This window comes from Alligator sinensis, unplaced genomic scaffold, assembly GCF_000455745.1.
Source record: "Alligator sinensis unplaced genomic scaffold, ASM45574v1 scaffold536_1, whole genome shotgun sequence".
In the NCBI taxonomy this organism is placed as follows: Eukaryota; Metazoa; Chordata; order Crocodylia; family Alligatoridae; genus Alligator; species Alligator sinensis.
Window position 1 is genome coordinate 216,304 of NW_005842951.1, and position 19,776 is coordinate 236,079.

At 42.5% G+C, this 19,776-nt stretch overlaps 1 protein-coding gene across 9 annotated transcripts in view; it reads left to right on the forward strand.

Moving 5' to 3' along the window:
- Positions 1 to 19,776, forward strand: part of PRLR (prolactin receptor) — a 140,887-nt gene that overhangs the window by 146 nt on the left and 120,965 nt on the right. For 4 of the 9 annotated variants that reach the window (XR_003091941.1, XM_025192615.1, XM_025192622.1 and 1 more), the window contains exons 1-2: positions 1 to 85; positions 7,653 to 7,737. The gene's annotated coding sequence lies outside the window, so the exon portion shown is untranslated. Of the gene's footprint in view, positions 86 to 1,391; positions 1,513 to 7,652; positions 7,738 to 19,776 lie in introns of those variants that run through there. The other 5 variants (XM_025192619.1, XM_025192620.1, XM_025192618.1 and 2 more) reach the window with 4 other exon arrangements.

The window sequence follows — 19,776 nt, forward strand, 5'->3', positions numbered from 1 at the left end:
GTTACCAATACTGGATTTTTGATATCCTTGTTCAGCAAGTGTTCATGACGTGATGTGGATCAACTCAGACCTTACGAGACAAAAAGTGAGTAGTGTGGCTAAACCTGTTCTTACAGTGTTTACCTGGGCATAATAGGATGTCTTTCATTATATACAAGGCAGTGTAAGCTTTAGATTTATCAGTCAAGCTTGCAGTGTTTGTAAGATGTTAGAAACCAGCTGAACTCAAGAATGTGTGTTAGATACTGTGTGTCTAACAGCCTATGGAAAGCCTATTTTTTGGTGGGGAAGGTCACACTCTCCTATAAAATGCTAAAAATAGCCTGAAGAGCAATGTCACTCTTTTTACACAACACATTACAAGGAATTCAGACTTGCCTTTGTCTTTAAAAAAGTAGTGACATTTACCAAAAAAATCATCTCATAACTTCATTAGTGCTAAGAACAGGAATTATGTTCACCAAAGGTACATTATTTATATCAAATTACACTATATCACACGACATTAGTGATGATGTGCTGGATATGAACACCCAGATACGATAAGGCTGTGGGGGTCAACTTTTTTGACAGATGTGCCACAATTTAGCCCTGCATCCTCCCTGTGCCACTTTGATCCCCTTCCCCTGCCTGATCTGCTGCTCTGCATTCTGCTTCCTGCCCTCTCTGGCACCATGCTATCTGTGCGCACACAGGATGGCCATGCCACTTCTGGCATCTGTGCCACAGGTTGGCTACCCCTACATCAGATTCCTACTACCAGCATATAATGTTACCTGTTGTAACCACAAAGCCCCACCTGTATGATATTTCACACATGCATACTCATTTTAGTTATATATTTGGCTCCAGAAATTAAGGGAGAGGATCCCATTGTATCTTGCCATTCTCAGTATTTGTCACTACTTGGCATATGGTGAAAATAGAAGGTGGAGGTGAAGGAGACATAAGCGAGTAAAAAAAAGCAGCTAGTTGAACTGGGGAGGAACAGGGAGCTGCCATGATTTGTAGTTCTTTACTCCAGGAGCATCCTTTCCCTCATTTCTTCCTTCATGCCATGTAAACATGGTGCCATCTCTCATCTGTTCTGGCATTCACAAGGGATGTCATTATTGTGGGTGTGCTTCCTTCTCTACATTAAGTCTCCCTGCTAGTGAAGCCCTGCACTGCAGCTACCTATCTGACATACTTACGTGAAGACATTGGGTAGCTGTTGAGTTGTCTGAGGCACTCCTTTCCCCAAAGGCAGATAGGTGGACTGTTTCAGCTGTGCGAACAAGTTTAAGCAGTGAGCAGTTCCTGGTATTTACATATAAGCACAATCACTTTGGCATATTCTTGTGTTGGCATCAGTGCCTGATATACTGATATCAAATTATGCCATGAGCTTTCCATCTCGATGAAACATGCCCTAGATAAACAAACTGGCATGAAGATTACCAACAGCTCACATGCAGCTATACATAAGGGGCATGCAGACCTGGAAGTAAAGTGGAACTTGGAGGAATGCAGGTAATATAAAAATTAATGATGGCAACAGTTACAAGAGCCAGGGGTGGGGGTTTTTTGGCAGTGATAATTTTTTTAAAATGCATGACAACACATTTCAGATAAGATTGTAGAACAGAGTCTTCAAATAAAACTAAAACAGCTTTCAGCCTCTCAGTCAATTCCTTTGTCTTCATCCGGACTTTTCAAGGGTGTCAAACCCATTACACAAATATTTCAGTAGTTTATTTGTTCATTTTATTTCAATTTTTGTTTCCTTAGTAAAGACCATGAAACCAATCAGGGAAGGGCCAGTGAGGAGGAGGGGCTGAGCATATAGGAAAGGCAATGTGCTTTTGGGTGGGTGATTTTGCTTAGATTCAACTGAAACAAAACGCCTCATTTTTAAGGGTTTTTAAAAATATGTTCTAGGGTTTTTTTAAATAAAGTTCAAACAAAAATCATTGAAATATTCTCTTTTAAATAATATCACAATTAAACATGTTTGATTTTTGTAATTTTAAAAATTTGTTATATTTGGCTGAAATTGACATGAATTTGTGAAATATTTTGGTTGATCCAAGTCTACATTTTTGGTCATACCGTTGTCCAGCTCTGACTTCAGCTACCATGTTTTATGACACAGTGGTTAGTATGCAGCCTTTCCTTTTTCAACTGGGGGTGAGGCAGGAAGGCTGCAGTAGTGACATTTCTACCTAAGAAAGATAATGCAGCTTAAGTCTGACCTCCTTTCTTTGCTAAGGACTTGGCTTTGATATGATTCTAACATTGCACCTAAGTGTCAATGGTACCATGCTTTATAACAATAGTATTTAGTATTATAATGTGGGAAATGTCTGTCAATCAAATTATGAGGCTGAATCTTGTAAAGATAGCTTGCCATCACCACCGTGCACTGCCATTTTCAGCACACATCCATCTTCATTCAAAGGGAATTATCCTCATCAGTTTTACTTTTTCAGAGGTGCCAACACCAAAAGTACAGCTTGTGTTGTCAGGGCAATGGCATCACCTGTTGTATATTCTGTCAAAATGTTTCTCCTGACTGGTCAAATGTAAATACCAGCACATATGGAAATAGGTTACGCATCTTATTCTGTGCTATCTACCTTATCTTATGCTGTTGTATACTGTTTGAAGAACAAGGGAATCATATCATGCATCTTTTCTCTCAAGCTGGATTACATTTAATTCACTTCCTTAAAAAGTTAACTCAAAACTTTTTGACTAATTTCCAATATTTGGAGGGAGCAGCATATTGATAAATTGCTTAACAAGCTGTAAAAATAGCTTTTCAATATCTTATTTGTTGCATATACATTGATTTTATCTGGGGGGTTTTGACTGTGGTTATCATCTTAATAGAGAAAAAGCTGAGACTAGAATCTGGACTCTGAAACTGGACACTTTGAAGAAATTCATATTTGGATTTGAAGTTTGCAATGAATGCCTGCTTCTAAACAAACATTAGGTGAACATAAAATACAAGTAATAATTTTCAACCCTTGAACTAAGGGAATATTAAGATGCATTTCAAAGGAGATTAAAAATATTTGGACTGCAACATTTTTGTTTGCTTTTTGTTGTTGTTAGTTTTTAGGGGTTTAGGGGGGTTGTTATTTTTCTTTCTTTCTTTTTTTCTTTTTACATATTCAGGCTGTAAAAGATCATCTTACATTGGACAGATTTTAATTTTTTTTCTTCCTTAACTTAAATGTCTGAAAAATATCAAATCATCTTTTTCTTACTGATTCTGGAGAAGCATTTGTATTGTACACTCCCACACTTTAAAATTATTAGAGAAAGATGGTGTTGAATTTGAAAAAGATACCTTAGTCAAAAACTTTAAATATTTGGGCTTAGGGAAGCATTAAGATAGAGTATGAATATTAAACATAGAGAAGCACAAAATAAGTATTTCATATTTTATAATATCTTATGTGAAAAAATAAACTGTATGGTCATAAAAAGTTTCAACACATAAAGATTTCCCAACCCCGGTTCATGTCATGTCAATTATAGAAGCAATAATTCCCATCCATTTCCATATTAATTTTTTTTGTTTGCAGAAGTTAATAGCTGAATGATTCTTATTAATAAGTCACTTGTGCCATGCCCAGTAGAGTGTTGAGTACCATCCAAATAACTGAAACAGGCCTGGTACCTGCTTCAACTAACATGCAGCCCCAAGGTCAGATTATGCATGAGGATCCAGCCACAGAGACTCCTGCAGCCATGAGTTCCATTGTAGTCAACATAATGTTGTGGAGATTTATGCCAGTACATCCTACTATGAGATCAGGATCTCAAGTGATGATATCCGACAACAGAGATAGAGGAGCTAGGGGGACACAAGGGTAAAGGATAAAAAAGTTTGCCCAAGTGCTCACATGTTAAGTACAATGTACAGGGTAAGTGTAAAAATCAATGAAGGATTGCTGGGAACCTTACCTTATCCTAAGAATTGTTTGCTTGTAATCTAAATATTGTAACAACATATGATTTTGCATTTAATATTTCAAAACACATATGCTGTTTACTGTGAGAAGAGATAAGTGAAATATTGCTCATAGAAGATAAAATCCTGCCTGTGTTGAAATCAGTGGGAATTTTTCTACTGACTTAAGTCGGACCACAGTTACACCCATACTCCTGCAGCCTTCATTCACATGAGCAGTCCCAGGGAATGTTTATGTGAGTTGGGGGTTATATGATCTGTCCCTCAACAAAAAAAGGGAAAGTTTACAGCCACGCTAAAGGTTGCTGTCAGAATTGCCTTATTCATTGTCAGGCTGTTCCACTCAACCGTAGGGATCCAGTGACGGTGTTGTCTTGTAGTCTCCACTGGCTAATGAATCCATAGATCAAGCCCTAATTCTCAGACAGGAGTTGACTAGGAATTGGCCACCTAAACAAACATGATACAATCATGTAGCTTTGCTATGCAAGCACAGCGTTTGCATGAAAATAAATTGAGTGAAACTGGAAATAGAGGACCAATAGGATGCAGGAGACACTAAGATTAGTGGTACTGTATTTACAGTTCTATCTGTAGCTGCTTTATTTCCTTACTACCTTTATTTCCTTACTACCAAAAAAACAAGGCCCATGTTTCATGCTAAATTATCCCCTATCACTACTGAAATCAACAGAGGTATAAGTCATTGTAGAATTTGGTCTTGTGACTTTTGTAGCAGCAACTCGATTCAAGCTGTTATGTTAGGACATAGGTTTTTTAAACTGTGTTTTAATTTCAAATTGCATAGACTTGAGTTGTGTATCCAAGATAAATGGTTTGTCTCCCTGGCTCAGGAAGGAGTCACTGTCAGGGCTGGCTCCAAATCCCCTGCCTATTAAAGAGTAACATATGTATTGTAGTTACTTATACTGTATATGCTGAGTTAGCAGGACAGTACAAGAAACCCTCTCTGGGGCCAGAGAGCAGAGAGAGGAGATATAAAAAGGCAGGATGCACTTCTTTTAAACTTCAGAAAAAATCTATAGTAGCCCTGAGTATGTGGCATTTTTTCTTGTCAATTTTGTCACATGTTCTTATGATCCCTATGACAATTTGGGTTGAGAAAAACAGTGACTTAACCCAGCTCTAGTTTTTAGTTGCACCAAGGAGGATGGAAGCTTCAGAGGGAATGAAAAGATCAGGAAAAAATGAGGCTGCTTATCACAGCGTGAATTCTATTTAGAAGGAAGGAGTACGTTAATGAGAAAGTTGAATAATTGGTTTGCTGTGTGTTGGGAATGCAAGGATTAATTCTGAAACAGATGTTGGCTTATGCTATTGTCTTTGGCTATGAACGGTGCTAGGATCTGGGGGTTTGATTCTGACCCATATCTTGGTAACAGAATTCTAGCAAATCCAGCTGCCAGATGCAGTCTCATTTCCTAAAACAGTAATTAAATGGCTATTTATAGAGCTTTTTATTCTTTGGCAAAGAATATTTAGAACTCTGCACTTAATATTCGATACCTTTGAAAGTGTGAGATTAAAGTCCATTTTTCCTGATTCTAGTCTAACTTTTCACCAACTTCATGGGGTAGCTCTAATGACTTTAATGGAGTTACTATTGATTTAACTGAGAGCAGAATCTGTATCACCATAATTCTCTTTTTCAAAAATGGTTTAAAATGGCTTTTTGACAAACAAAGCAGACTTTAATCTGGAAAGAAAACAGTCATGGCAATATTGATTTATCAGACCAAGTGAACAGATTCTGAAGATGAGATGCAGTAACATTTTTTAAATAACACCTGTCGATGTGGGAAAAGTAGTTAAAAAAATTCCTAGTACTTTCAATATATCATTTTTTTGATTGAGTACCATTCTTGAAGAGCTTTTAAAAGAGAAATACAGTAGAAATTATATTAGACTAAATATAAACATTAATTGTAGAACAAAATACAATGAGCCAGACATTTCACTCTGATCCACAATTATCTGGATCCAATGGTTTATTCCTGCAAACTTACAGTGAACTCACTGAATAGGTTACTTCTGAAAAAAACTGTTTACATGGTTTTATGGAAGAGAGCAAGATGTATCCTTTAATAAGTAATGTGATTATAAAACTGTAGTTAATATAAAGCATGCTGCTGCCTCACTAACACTGTGATTGCTAAAACGCTGGCAGAGTGCTTGAGTTACAAATTAATTTGCATATATTTTATTGTATTTCTAACCTGAACTGTAGAGATGCTAGTGCAATTTGAATTTTTACATAGCACTGTACAATGGGGCTGAATTTTGTATTCTTCACAGAGTCTCATGCAAGTTTTGAAACTCAGAAGGCATCATAAATATGCACTCATAGGTCTGCATCACTATAAAATGTATGCCAATTGACGCCTACTAATGTGGTTTCCTGTTGTGAGTCTTTTAGGGCTGCCAAAATGAGGATGCATTGGTTTGATTATTTTTTAGGCATAAATAAATTGCTTATATGGCCATTTATTTGCATGGAAGGTTGTATGCAGGCAGTCCTTGGCCTTACGACACAATTGGTTCCTGCAAACCTCATCTTAAGTAAAAATGTTGTAACTTGGAACTGATTTTCCCATAGGAAATGATGTTATAAGTGGGGGATTGATTCCTGAACCAAGGCCTGATATCCTATTTTCACCAAAAATAACCCAGACTTTTCCATCAATTATAGATGAATAATATAGCTACATTCATGTATTTGTATTGTAAATAGCAATCATATTGATTAGGAAGGACTTCTTTGAGGTGACTTTACTGGACTTTTTGAAGAGCTCCTGGTTGGACTTTTGAAGGGTTCTTGGCTGGAGTCTTATCAGGAGTCTTGGCTACAGGTTTTTCTGGAGTCGTGACTGCCTTTTTAAAGAAGGAAGTTTGGGCAGATGTTCTCTAGGGAGATAAGCGACGGAGCAAACTTGTTCGCTGGCACGGCGTGGCATTGGGTCAAGTGTTGTAGAGTCAAACCTGATGTCAGAAAGTTTCATAGTTGTAGGGTCAGAAGGGACCTGAGCAGATCATCAAGTCCGACCCCCTGTCATGGCAGGAAAGAGGGCTGGGGGCAAACGACCCCGGCAAGTTGATTATCTAGCCTCCTTTTGAAGACTCCCAGGGTAGGAGCGAGCACCACCTCCCTTGGAAGTTGGTTTCAGATCCCAGCCGCCCTGACTGTGAAGCAGTGCTTCCTGATGTCTAGTCTGAACCTACTCTCATTCAACTTATGGCTGTTATTCCTAGTTACTTCTGGTAGTGCTTGGGGGAACAGGGTCTCTCCCATTCCCTGCTGGTCCCCCTTGGTAAGTTTATAGATGGCCACTAGGTCCCCTCTCAGCCTTCTCTTGTGAAGGCTGAACAGGTTCAGGTCCCGTAGCGTCTCTTTGTAGGGCCTGCCCTGCTGTCCCCGGATCATGTGAGAGGCCCTTCTTGAAACAGGGTGTCAATTTATAAATGTAAGTGCAAAATGTTGTAACTCAGAACGTTGTAAGTTGAGGTTATTTTTAGACACATATTTATCTACTGATTTAGCCTAAAATATTAATTTTACAGACTGACTATTTTATTCCTAAAATAACTGTGTTTTATCATCTTGTTCAGCATCTCGGATGAAATGGGCTACTGGCTACCTTCTGATTTTTTGTTTGTTTTTAACTAGAGATGAGTCCAAACTGAAACATTTTCCTCTCCTGGATTTTGGAGAAGATTGGATCCAGATCCAGTTTGGGACTGGAATTTCACAAGTAAGATCTATTCTGCTAACACATTTAATTGGAATTTCAAATCCAAAAGCATGGTTTGAAGAAGTTTGGGTTCAGGGGCTCACACTCCAGTTTCCATAACTTAAGCACACCTGTAGTTGCGACTAATGTGATCCATCCACAAAAAATATCTGGAGGTTAACAGCTGGAAAAATCTAGAAAATTAATGCAGAAAAGGACTCCAAAATGATCACCAAGGCTAGGGACAGAAATGACACATAAACCAGCATAAGTGATCAGCAACTGAACTAAACCTGTAACAGAATTCAAGTTCAATGCATATAGACCAATTTCAAAGTGGCAGAGCCTGGTTTAAGATAGATCTGGATCGATGTAACATCAGATTTAATCAGTTTAAGTTAGACTGGTTTATCAAACTTCTGTTCCAGGTCCACTCCTGATTGAACTTAGGTCACAGTCCCCTGGCATCCCAGGATGGTTTGCAGCATCCCACTAACCCCCACCTCACAGGGCTGGCAGGCTAGCCTTTATCAGTGCTCCCGTGCTCCAGCTGAGCTGGGCTAACCCTGCCCCCTGGCTGTCACAGAGCTGAGGAAACAAATCCTCTGCTCCCCATCTTATGTCCTGCTTGAACCTGTCAGCCCAGCAAGGCAGCAGGAAATGGGGCACGGGACCAGAACCCAACCTGCCCTGGCTCTGGGCCCCTCAAGCTTGGGTGTGCCCAACTGAGTTTCCCTTGCCCCAGCCTAGCTGCTCAGCTGTGCTGCCTGCAAGTCTCTTCCTCTGACCTGCAAGGGGAAAGGGAGCCCTCCACCCCAGTCCCAGTCCCCCTGGGTGCATGGCTCCCCACAGCCTAGGCATCTGCCTGCCTTCCCCAGCTGAATAGTGAACATGCTTTCCATTTGTTGTCAGTCCAGTCTACGCAGCATAGAGAAACCTGCAGTGATTGGACTGATTCCTCCTTGGGCATTTTGACTGTCTGTACTTAGCCCAAACCTGGCAGTTTCAGTCAATATTAGAATTGCTGTGAAAGGTGTTGGTTGGGACACTGGCTATATCAGCTGTGCTTTAAAATGTACAGATCCAGTAGAGGAGTTTTGTGAAATAGTAAAGTTCATCTTGACATAAGTCAAATAATGTGACATGAAGTAGCTAGTTAAATTTGCCTCGCTAAAAAAGAGAGGTATGGTTGCTCAGTGTTTATTTTTTAAATTTAAAAACAAATTCTCACAAGGAACAGCAAATAAGTAACAAAGATATCTCCAGTGGCCCTGAGCAGGAGTAAGATACCATTCTTATAGAAAGGATTATTCACTTCAGAACAATGGTTTTAAAAAAAAGTACGTAAACCCATAAATCCACTCAAACTTTGAGAATTTCAAAGTTTGACTCAAATGTTGTTGGGCTATTGTGGTTCTCCTTAAAAAGGTACTTTTAAAACAGAGAAGAGGAAGGCAGAGAGATTCCAGTGGACAATGGAGCAGAAGCTAGATAGAGGGACAAAAAATACCTGTGATTTCAGTGTGATTTCTATTGTATCTGAAGTAGCACTGTCTTTTTTCACCATGAAGCATACCTTACTTCATGAATAGGTCCAATAGAAACTGTATGGAGTTGTAGTGTTTTTAGTAGGGCTGTCAAACAATTTAAAAATTTGATCATGATTAGTTGTGATTAAAAAAAATAGTCACAATTAATCATGATTTTAATTGCACAGCTAAAAACTCAAAACTATGCAAGATTATGGTACTTTGTATGGTTGGGAGGTGTGTGGGGGGAAATTTCTGAAGGTATGGGGGGCTGCGTGAGGCTTGGGAGTGAGGGGCAGACACACACACACACACACACACACACACACAGGCGCACACATACAGACACACAAACAGTGCACTGCAGGTAAGTCTGTGGAGGGAAGGGGCATGGGGGAAGAAAGGGGGAGGGGGGCAGATTGAGGCTCCCACAGTGAGAGATGGAGTGGGGAAGGGGCAGGCACTGGGGTGAATGGGACCCCAGGGCCAGGGTGGGTCGTGCAGGAGAGCCATGGGTAGCTCATCCATGGGCACAGGGGAGGGGCATAGCTCCCTGCTGCTGCGGGAGGCATGGAGGGCACGTGCGCCCCAGATTTGTGCTCAGTGCAGAGGAGGGCTGTCCACTGCAGGCTGCAGCTCTACGTCCTACTGTTTTTGCCTATGGGCATATTTCTGATTTCCCAGCACAACTATAGGTCAGGCATTATCCTATGGGTTCTCCAGCCCTCCTCTTGAAAGTCTGTTTCAAAGGAATACATTGAAATTTTTTTTAACTAAGTCAACTTTGTGAAAAATAGGGGTTTAAATAAGAGGAAATAGGTCCTTTAGTAAAAGTGTGATTCAAACATTTAAAGACTCTTCCCTGTCATTCATATATAAAATTTCTTTTTTCCAAACGATCATATTTTACTAAAGGTAATAACATTCACCAACATAAAAGAAAGCATTAAAAAAGTAATTAATCCAAGAGAAAACGAGGCCAAATCTGGGCATAACTTGCTTATTCATTCCGGTGGGATACCTTCCCTGTTTAGTAACCCTTTGTGGAGTTGGAACGCTGTGGGCCAGCTGCCTTTGGCCAGGGCTAAATTACTGAAGTTACCCTAGTAGCTTAAGCTTACCCTACCCAGAGCTCTACCCTGGTGGGCTCCCCAGATTACATCATATCTATTTGGGGGGTAGACTAGGGATATAAATATAATTTAAAAAATTGTCCTTTTAACCTCCTCTAATTATACTGGTTAAATGGTTAACCAGTAACATATACCTAGTCCTGGCCAGGGGGGTGGAGCCCTGGGCTGGGACCTGCCCCACCCTACTCTAATGTGGGGGAGGAACTGCAGCCACCTGCCCCAGGGTGGGGAGCTGGGGCCTGTGCACAGACCCGTTCAGACACAGCTGCTGCTGAGAGCTGCTCCCTGGGGCTTTTGATGTGGGGACGGGGTGGAAGAAGGTGGCAGCAAGCCCCACCAAACAATACAACCCAGGGAAGCCATGGCTGGCAGCAGCCAGCAAGGGGCTTTCCCACCTCACTGAATCCACCAGTGCGCTGGGAGAGAGGGAACAGACTAGTTATGGATACTAATCCCCCCCTTTGCCCCTCCCCGTCCCCACTTCTCCCTCCCCCTTCCCCTGCTGCTTTCCAGTTCCTACTGGGACACCGCACAGCTTCCCTTCCCCTGCCTTTTCTGCTGGACTGGGCTTTGCCCCATGCTAAATGATAACCAGTAACCTATAACTAGTTAACATTGGGCTTAGTTGTTTAACCCTAGGTTAGACACAAATTCAGATCAGGATCAGGGTTCTGTAGTCATGTCTTCCAAGTCTGTACTCAGAATAGATGGTACTTGCACAGCTCTTGGAAAATTAACATATTTTGAAGCCTATGTGGTGGTTATATAGTAAAGATAAATGTTTTTCCATAGAGAGAAATCAGCATTTGGAAGTTCCCCTACTTTAGCAGAGTTCACCTTGCAAGGATGGAAAAAAGGGCAGATCATTTGGTTACCAATGACTTGCCTATGTGGATATTATTGGCTGAGAAACCCTGGTGATGCTTACAAATGTGTGATATGGTTCAGTTGATCATCAAATTTGAAGTCAGGACTGAATTTGGTCCAATATCACATATATATAAACTTTTTTTTTTCTTTCCTCTGGAGCACTGATCAGGAATCACCTACTCAAATCAGGTGGATGATCCTACACAATGGGTGCATCTACACGAGACACTAACTGTACAGTAGCCTGATAACACTGTGCAGTAGCATGCCAGGCAAAAACTGTGTTAACATGCTACTGAGCAGTAGTATTAGGCTACTGAGCAGTAAGTGTCACTAAAAACCCAGGAACTGGTGCTACTGCACAGTAGTGTGAGTTACTGTGCATTGATTTAGTACTTGATTATTCAAGTACTAAACTTAATGCACAGTAACTACAGCAGATTAGTGAACATGTAGACATGCCCAGTTAGTACTTTTGATGGCTAGGAGACGGTTGGATTTCACACCTTCTGTTTCTGTTTTTATAGTTAACTGTCAAACAATCATATAAGCTAATCACAGAGAAGGCTTATAATATCCTTTTGTCTAATGCTTTTCTAATGTCAGAATTTTGCTACAAGTATGTATGTTGCCAATGTTCTGAAGTATCTTTATTCAAGAATTACAGTTTATTCAAGAATTACAGTTTTTATATAGTCTTGAAGAAACAGTTTAGAAACCAAGCAGTTAGAAACATAACTTTTAAATAAAATGATCCTTTTGCATCAAGCCTAAGAAATAAATGTATGCAGTGTATTTCATCCCCAAGAATTACAAACAAAATGTTTTATAATGTGAAACTACATATACAAAGAAATCCCTACAGGTAGCAGATGGGAGTGGGCAGCTGTTTACAGTACACAATACCACTTGTATAACATGCCAGAAGAGGGAGTAAAAAAAAATATTGCTTCCAGTTAAAACTGCAGAGGGAATTAATGGGTAAAACGTGTATTTTCTTAATTTGGGATATGTGCAGAACAATGAAGTTAAAATTCATTTCAATGAAACAAAATGTAATTAAGTTGCCATGTTCTTGGGGTATATCTAGGCAGCACTGTGCAGTGCTGTGTAAAGATATTGAAGATAATAGAAGCACCACCAGGTCTAGTTAGCTCTGCTGAGCAACAAATTATTTTATCATGGGTGATGAGTTATCTGTGCAGGGTAATCTGTTGTGCTATGTTGAGAACTTAGTTTTTTTCTCTTTTCTGAAAGATAATGGACCTGAGGATAAGTGCCATTTGGGCACATAAAGTGAAAGTCGAATAAAAGGTCAGGATGAGTTGCTTAACCTGAACTGATAATGTTTCTTCATTAACTCAAACCAGAATCCACTGAAGGGCAACATGGTCAGTCTAGGTTTCAAGCCACTAGATGGCAAAAAGTTATATCTCCGCAACCAGATCTTTCATAATGTCTCTGGGATCAGAGGGAAGAATGGCCTCTGGTGTACCCATAATTATGCACTTCAGACCTTTGATTATGCCTTCCTAATTTCAGAATTTCACTACAAGTATGTATGTTGCCTCTGGGTGCAGCGGGCAGGCAGCAGCAGCTGCCTCGTCCTGAGTACAGGTGGGAGGGAAACAGGCCCCCGGGGCCTCCACTGGTCTGCGCCCAGCAGTGGGAGCTCCCCACACATGCCTCTGTGCCACGGAGAGTCCCAGACCTGGCTGGGCCGGGGCCCAACACCACGTTCCTCTGGCTGCTGGGCAGACATGGCTCAGCACAACAGCAGCACAGAAGTGGGGTTGGGCCCCAGCCTGGTTGGATCTGGGGAGATCTGATCATCCAGGGGCGCAGAGGAGGGGGGGTGCTCCTGCCCCTGGGTGCAGCCTGGCAGAGGCCCCATGGACCTGTGCCTCCTCCACCTGTGCTCAAGTTGAGGCAGCTGCTTCTGTGAGCTGCTTGCTGAGCCCTGAGCACAAGTGGGGGGGGGCACAAGCTCCTGGGGCCTCTGCCAGGCTGCACCCAGCAATGGGAGCCCCACCCCTAAACGCACCCCTGGATGACCAGATCTTCCCAGACCCAGCTGGGCTGAGGCCACCCCCATGTGAGACCCTGCTGCTGAGCTGAGCCATGCCCACATGTGCCCAGCTGCAATGGGACTTGAGGCATAGCAGCAGCTGCCTCTGCCACCTCTGCCCCCACAGAGGTGGAGAGGGAGCCCCGCCCCCCCCAACACATCCCTGGAGGAGCCCACCAGACTCCAGTCCTCCCACCACCCAGCTGGGCTGGGGCCCTACTTACCTTCCCTTGCTCCTGGCTGGGCTGCACACTCAGTCACTCATTGCGGGAGCCTCAATCTGACCCCTGCCCCTTCCCTCCCTGACAGATTGACTTGCAGGGGCTGGGGATGGTGGGTGTGCTCATGCGCACATGCCCAGCTGTTCCTCCAACCCACGATCAATCCAAAGAGGCTCTGAGATCTTCCTGTTGATCAGGATCCCCAGGTTGGTGACGACTGCCCTAGTGGTTCAAGCAGTTGGCCCAGAAATGTGAGACCAGAGTCCTAATAGGTTCTCACCCACTTAGCATGGGTAAGATTGTACATGCAGTCAGTCAATACAGAGAGGCTGCCATCTGAAAAAAGCCCACCCCCATTATGCTGCATTAAATTGTTTGTACGCCCATACCCTCAAGAAAAGTTAAAGAAAGAAAATTGTTTTTGGTGTTTGGCATAATTTTTCAGGTAGGAATCCTGAACCCCTATGTTGGCCTGGAGGTTCTGTTAATCTCCAGAATGTGCCACCACATTTCTCAAGAGCCTCATTGCACAAGGAGATTGACTAATATTTTAATGAGTGTGTAGTCCCTAGTTTTCATGAGAGTTGTGTATCATATTTCACACCGGTGTTACTAGAATTACTGCTTTTTCCATCCCCAAATGCGAATCTAATCCTGTCTCATCCCAGTTTACCTGAACCACTCCCAAAATGAAATCGAGACCCATGTCATTTATCTTGGTATTCAGTCAGTTTCTTGGCTCACAGCAGGTGACCTCTGATGGTTGCCTTGTCAGCTGCTCCTTCGGTCACATCCACTATTCCAATTAGAAGGAAAATGTCCTTAGGTTAACCAGAGTTAATCCATTCACTTGTTACCATTTGTTAATTTTCAAATGAAACAAGCTGCATCTTTAAAAATGTAGTTAAATAAAAACCTGTTTCCTTCCATTTATTAATCAAGCTCACAGCCTGATAGGCCAGGCAATGGGAGGATGTGTAGCAGGAATCCTGCCCAGTCCCTGCTCACTGGGCAACTAACGAGAGGTGCCTGTCAGATACTCTTCTGGTACAGAAGCTGCCTAGCTTATATATCTCTAGTGTGCAGGGCAGGGGTAAGGAAGGATCTATGCACCAGTTGATCCTTTGGTCTGCCCAGATTCATTGCTTTTGCATGGCAGATGGCGTGTATGCCATTTCCACTAGTGTGCTGTTGGCTTTGCCCCTTATGACACTGAATAGATGTGTTGTAGTAAGTCAGTCATTTTCGTTATAGAAGTCACAGTTGCAAACATTCTGGAGCATTTTACAGTAGAGAAAAGGTAAGTTAAGAAGAAAATGAAAAACAAATGATGGGGGGTGGGTATTTTCTCTTCCTATGCACATGTAGTTCCTTATTAAGGCTGGTAAGGAGGACATTGTTCCTAGTGAAGATTTCCTTAGTGGTCTGAAACAAATCCCTCAAAGTATATGGGCAAGGTTTTATCTTGGCTTTACAGATAACCAAGAACACTTTCTTATCCACCAAGACAGGGAATTACAAAGGCAGAGCACACGATACAATAAACAAGTACATGGCACCAAACAGTGAGGTCTGTGGGGGGAATATAAAGCACAATTTGTTCAAAAGTCTAGTTGAAGCTAATTCAGAGATTCCCCTGGAGAGGTACTAAATGTAACACTGATTTACAGGTAAGTTTTGTACTTGAGAACTATTAACCATGTAATCTTCAAGTCTGCAGAGGCCAAATTGATCCTATTATGGCTCACTAAAAGACATCAGGGATGAATTATTTTATTCTGGGTATGTCTACACGTGCATTTAAGCATGACTAAATTTAATGCTCATTAAGTGATTTTTGGCAGGTGTCTACACATGCAGGGACTTGGCACTGAAGTCAGTGCACTTGGCAGTAAAGTTAGTGCTAAGTCCCTACAGCATTGCCATGTGCCCCTAGTGGCTGGGCAGACCCAGCACTAAAGTTAGTACCAGGTCACATCTACCCGTGTGTTAATGTGCTTTAATTAATCGTACCTAAATCTGACACCTGCATTTGCATATGTATTCAAGCAAATGCATATGTGTATGTATGTTTGTATGCATATATGTATATTGTGGCAGAAGGCCACCTCTGTTTCTCCCCCAAAACTCTGCTCTGTGACAATTTGGTCAGGATGGGCCCAGCAGAGGATACACACCTTACCCTATCTCTTTAGGTAACCTGAGCTGGATGCATTCCTGAGGGAGGGGGGAAACCTGCTCCCTCTGCCTACGTGACTGGCATCACATACCTGGGTGAGGGGCTTGCTCCCTGGGGAGCTAGGAACTGCCAGTCTGCCCAGCAACTAGTGATGCATTTCAAATTGGTTGGCTGACAGCCAAAAGGTGCTGGCCTCCATTGGACCAGGTAAATGAGGTCACAAGGGCTATATAAGTTAAGGACTGCCCAGGAGGAGGAGACAGCAGCCATGAGGAGGAGTCAGACAGAGAGAGAAGAGCTGGACCATCTGAAACTTGCTTTCTCTCTCAAAACTCATGATCAGGGAACTGCCTGCCTCCAGGGGGAATCTCCACCTGGCTCTGGATGATACTTGTGAGTAATCTACCTGAGATCTAACTAGATATTTAGCTTGCAGTAACCCAGATGCGTGATCAAAGGCTACCCAGCCAGGGGAGTTTGCTCTATGGGATTTCTCTGATATTGCTCTACCCTGTACCCTATTCCAACCCTACCCCTTGTAACCAATAAAGCTCTCCTTTGTACCTAGCATGGGAGACTTATTGGGAGTGGGTCTAGATTATCCCTTGGGGTCCCCTTGGTTCGGCTGACTAAGGGAGACCACTAGTTGTGCTTCTGACTGAGGGAAGCATCCCAACTTCTTGAAGTGAATCAAGTACCCTTGAGGGCTACTAGGACTGTATTTCCCGGGGTGCACAGAGCCAGAATCAAGCCCATCCCTGGGTGGAGGCAGTGTTACCTCCAGGCTAGTGGGTGTGCTCCAGGAAGGGGGTCGGCCAGACATGAGGCACCCCCAGGGAGGCACTCAGAGCCTGGAAGGTGGTTGGGCACAGTGAGGTGGGTGGCTCAACACAGGAGTGCCCCCTACTGGCCCACCACATATATACAGGCATCCTGCATCTTACGCAGTGGTTATGTTCTAAAGGCAGTGCGCAAAGGCGAAAATCGCATATAGTGAAATCGCATATTACCATGCCAGTGGTGACTGCCTCTGCCTCCAAAACCTCCCGCCGCTGCCGCAGAGCCACGCTTAGAGCTGTGCGGCCGGGCTTAGAGCTGTGCCACGCCTGGCAGCTCCATGGCAGCGGCGGGAGGTTTTGGAGGCAGAGGCAGTCAGCCCTGGCAGCGTGGTGGTGGCCGGGCCTCCAGGTAAGCGGCAGCGCTGCGTGCAGACTCAAGCCCCGCCCCCCCCACCCGCGTATAGTTGAATTTGCACAAGTTAAATGCGCGTAAGATGTAGGATGCCTGTACACATATATAGTTGTATGTATATATAAACAGTTCTGGGAGGTTTACTAATACAGTCCTCTGGCACACAGGACACATCTACATGAGACATGTTAATGCGCATTAGTTTAATTTAATGCTCATTATGGGTGTGTGTCTACAAGTGCATGCCCTTCATTCACATTAAAATGGCAAAATTAGGCTATTGTGTCTAAATTTGATATCTGCAAATCCAGGTATCAAATTTAGGTGCGATTAGTTAAAGTACATTAACGCATGTGTAGATGCGACCTGGTACTAACTTTAGTGCTGGGTCTGCCCTGCCACTAGAGGCACATGACAGGGCTGCAGGGACTTGAAACTAACTTTACCGCCAAGTCCTTGAATGTTAATATGTGGTGTGTGTGTGTATTGTGGTAACTCCCCAAAGACCAAATCAGTTTGAACTCTCATTGTAAGTGCTGTACAAATATAGAGTAAAAAGCAGTCCATGCCATGAAGAATTTCTGTGAAACTTCCTTATTCTTTTCAATGTTTTAAAAGGAAAGAATTCTCCTGAGGACCTTAATTTTCTTTCCATCTTGGAGCTTTGTTGAGTTTTTCTGTTTTTAAGGAGCAGGTGACCATATCTCTGAGCTTTCATGTTTAGAGGGGTAGATACTAGTGGAATGCAGTTTTTTAAATCTCTGTATTTGTTTCAGTATTTTAAATATTCATTAACTATTTTTATATTGGAATAAGAAGTCATAATCAGAACCTTAATGTACCACATCCAAATTCATTATTGAACTTATTTAGAAGATCTTTTTGTTCTGTACCCAGGTCTGAGGTAACAGTCTAGCTTAGTTTATATAATCCTGTGTGCTCATGTTTACGTAGTTCAGTTAATTGTTAATTGACTGAAGTTTTAACAAGCTGTGTGAATAATATCAAGAGGAAACAAAACAACATCAAGACATTTTTTAGGTACTTAGTAGACACAGGACAAATTTTGAGTTTCCTATTCTTATTTATTTAATAATTTGATCCATCAAATTGTTATTAAAGTAAACAGGCTACTCCCCAATCTGGAGGATTAGACAAGTTGTTCTTCCAAAGTCAATGGACCTGTATTGCTCTATATCAACTGAGGATCTGCCCCAATGGATCAAAGGACAAAGAAAAATAGAGTGGTAAAACCTTTAGGGTTTTGTACTTCTTACCTATCCAAAACTAGGTAGCTGGCCACTGTTATTACAGCAGCAAACCCAGTCATCCTTGTTCAGGACTTCATTGCCTACTCCAGCAGATGGCTTGAGCTCACAATGCTAAAGTACATTTTATTCATTCCTTCTTCAGGCAAATGTTATTGCTTTGGGAGACTGAGTTAATTGTAGAGATAGGGCTACAATCAATCTGGCTCACTGTGGTAATGCTTCTTGGTACTTATGGCCATGTCCAGATGAGCACAGACATTTGGTTCCCCAGGGACAACTAGCAGTGGCACACATTGTGCTGTTGCTAGTTGTCCCCGGGGAACATCCATGTCATGTGCCCTCTGGCACACTGCAAGTTACCCCAGGTGGAGTAGTGGAGGCTGGGGCCAACAACTGTGCTGGCCCCAGCAGTCTTACATAGGGTCCTGGGGGGCTGGGGAAGCTGCAGCCTCAGTGCTCCTGCAGCTTGGAGCCTCGCCGGCAGCTGGAGCTTGGCTCCGGCCAGAGAAGCTCCAGTTTTGGGTGGCACGTCCTGCCTCCATGTGTGCCACCCCACTTTTTTTCTGATCTCCATGGGTCAAAAAAAAAATCCCCTGGATGCAAGACAGCAGCATGGAAAACACTTGAATGTGCAGTGTCTGCCGGCCAGGCTGTTTCTGGTGGTGCATGCTGCTGCTTCCCGCACCACTTTTTTTAACAGTGTCTTTTTTTTTACACTGGGATCTCCTGGTTTCAAAAAACCCCACCATTCTCCTAATTAGCAGTGCAATGAATGGGTGCACATGCACCCTGTGTAGTTTGTGGCATGTCAAACAGGTTTGAGGCGCTGCAAACTGCACATGCATGCAGGTCGGGACACACCCATATCAGGCTCCAGCTAAATTAAATCAAATTAGAAACTAGTCTCAGTATTTAACATTGAAGGTGATTAACCACTGCAATAAGTTACCAAAGGACATGAATTCTACATCTCTGGGTGTCTTCAAATCAAGTATGGATGCTTCTCTGGAAGATATACTTAAGTCAACACAAGTTGTTAATCTGAGATATAGAAAAGCAGACAGGTGGTTAACTGTGTTAGGCTGAAATCAGAGATGCAAAGGAAGAGCAGGATAACATCCTTACAGCTTTTAAAGGAGTTATTCTGCTACCACAGTACACAGAGGGCAAAAAATGTGTTCTGGGATGGCCCCCACTGAAAGTACATGTATTTGTTGATAAGGTGTGGTCTGTGGGACCATAACTCCCCACCTTCCATTTTTCACAACTTTTCTGTAAGCAAAATGACTCAAGAGTTTCACTCTGACCAGAACTGGTTTGCCATTCATTGTGCAGTGTCTATGCAGCATCTTGTGTTGACTATAATGTGATCCACATACACTCCATTTTTTGTACAATTTAAAGTAAAATGTCTAGCCTTTTTTGCCAACCTCTAGAAATAGGCACATAAATCTTTGGGCAGTTGAACCCTGCTGAGTTCGCACAGAGGAAAAGTAAGGCATCCTAATTTTTTTAACCACTCATTCATTCCTGTTAAAGATATACATAATTAACTGCCCTGCACCTTAATAGCTATCAGAAATTTCTGAGATATTGTC